Source organism: Eufriesea mexicana, unplaced genomic scaffold (assembly GCF_001483705.2).
Source record: "Eufriesea mexicana isolate 0111107269 unplaced genomic scaffold, ASM148370v2 scaffold2783, whole genome shotgun sequence".
Classification (NCBI taxonomy): Eukaryota; Metazoa; Arthropoda; class Insecta; order Hymenoptera; family Apidae; genus Eufriesea; species Eufriesea mexicana.
In genome coordinates, this window is record NW_016910838.1 from 157,995 (window position 1) to 160,279 (window position 2,285).

Consider the following 2,285-nt stretch of genomic DNA (forward strand, 5'->3'; position numbering starts at 1 on the left):
TTATTAATATAAATATTATTAATAATATTATTCGAGTGCTATGTAATATAATATAGTTTATATATTATTTTCATAGCATTTTTAATATTGTTGAAATATTATTTACAATATTCGTATGATATTTGTACTATAATTATACAGCAATGTACGCAAATTTTATTTAAATGTCTTATTTATTTAAATGATATGTTATTAATATAAATATTATTAATAATATTATTCAAGTGTTATGTATTATAATATAATTGATATATTATTTTCATAGCATTTTTAATATTTTTGAAATATTGTTTACAATATTCGTATGGTATTTATACTCTAATTATACAGCAATGTTCGCGAATTTTATTTAAATGTCTGAGCTATTAAATATTTATAGCCAGTAGAAGGAGTAAAAAATAAATATATACACACACGGGTATAGAATTCGAATTCGATGGAAATTTACGAGCAGATGGATTTCATGGAAAAGATAACCATTTACATCGATGTTGAATTTAAACAAGAACATCATGCAACGATTTACTGATACGAGCAATCGCAGGACATTCCAGTAACCTTTGCCAATTCGAAACCGTTGTCCATGATAGGACGCGAACTCGACGTTAAACGTGGCTTTCCTCCTTCTTGGAAAGCATTCACGTTTATATCCCTTGCTGCAGGAATACACCGTGGAATATGTAAAAAGTCGATAAATGAATTCATAGAATCGCGAAACTCGACTGGGAATGCGAGTCTTTGCGAATTTTGAAATTCTACGAAAATAAAGATCGCACTTGTCAACTTGCAATACGTACCAAACTATAATATACACAAATGATAAGAATTCGAGTGATATAATAAATTACGTCTGTATCTCCATAAATAATAACGCCGATTTTCCTGAAAATAAATGCATATTTTTAATAATTATAAAACATGAAGGAAACATGGAATCGGCCGTTTTGAACAATTTGATAATTTTAATATCAAAATCTGCGTGAAATAAAATGAAAATAATAATTATATTAATTTTAATTTTAATTATATTAATTTAATAATATTAATAATTATATTAATTATACTTTTTTTATAATAATTATATTAATTTTAATTTTTAGTTATATTAATTTTAATTTAATAATAGTACTGAGGTTTGTAGAGTATATTCGTTTCTGTGCAGAGAAATTCCTCGAGATTCGTTTGCATATGTATTTCGTGTAGATAACGATACATTTTGGAGTATATGTATTTTAGTATCACTTTCTAACGTTTTGCTATAAATATCGTGTATTCTAGGTCATTGGTTTGTGACGAAACCTGACCATTTTGAACTTTCCAATGAAATATAGTCTTTTGGTCGCCACCTATGACCTTTTAAATGACACTTCTTCAGATACGTGAATTTATCGATGTGTTAGTTCTTATTCCAAAGAGAAATTAGGAGACAGAAATATCGAATATTTTTGTAACTGACATAGATAATTGGACTCAATAATTAAACATCTTTGAACTATTTCACTGGATTATGCTTCATTTATTCAGATAGATTTTTATTTATCGATCTGGAATTGCGAACAAATTACATTATAATTATTAAAACATACGATTTTTGGCTAGAGAAGAGTAGAAATTTAAGGATCCTCTATTAAAAAACTGACGATACTTTTTTCAGCAGTAAATAAAGAATTATGTAATAACAGAATTGTAGAATTATTTGATTTCGATACCTCGCACACTGTTATATTAAATTAAATTTGATATATTAATTAATATCGATCTTCCAAATTTTATGAAACGGTGACTGAAGCTCACCTCTCGAGTGCGAAGGGTTAATTTTGGTGCTCGTTTGTTTGTGATTCGAATATTGTGAATTTTTAATATTTTATAATTTAATACCTTTATCTTTCTGTCCTATTCCAGTATTCTCTATTTTAGTATTTTTGGGGGTTTTTGTGTGACAAGAAATGAAGAGGTTGAAAAGTAGTATACTAATTTTGGTACAGGTGACCCTCCTATAACACGGTAGATAGGTTCCCAGAAAATGCCGTGTTGTATGAAACCGTGCTGTATGAGACCCAAAGCCAGTACAAAAATAGGGGTTACGTTCGGAAAATGTACTAAAAACAAATTTTTTTTAATTCTACATAAACAACTTAATTTTTATTAAAAATATAAATGTATGTACAACACAAAACAAAAATATTATTTTAATTTAACGCAACTTTAATTTAATAAATTTCTTCGTCGTCACTGCTCATGTAGAAGTACAGTGTTGTACAAAGGTTTTTGCAATTTTCTTAACG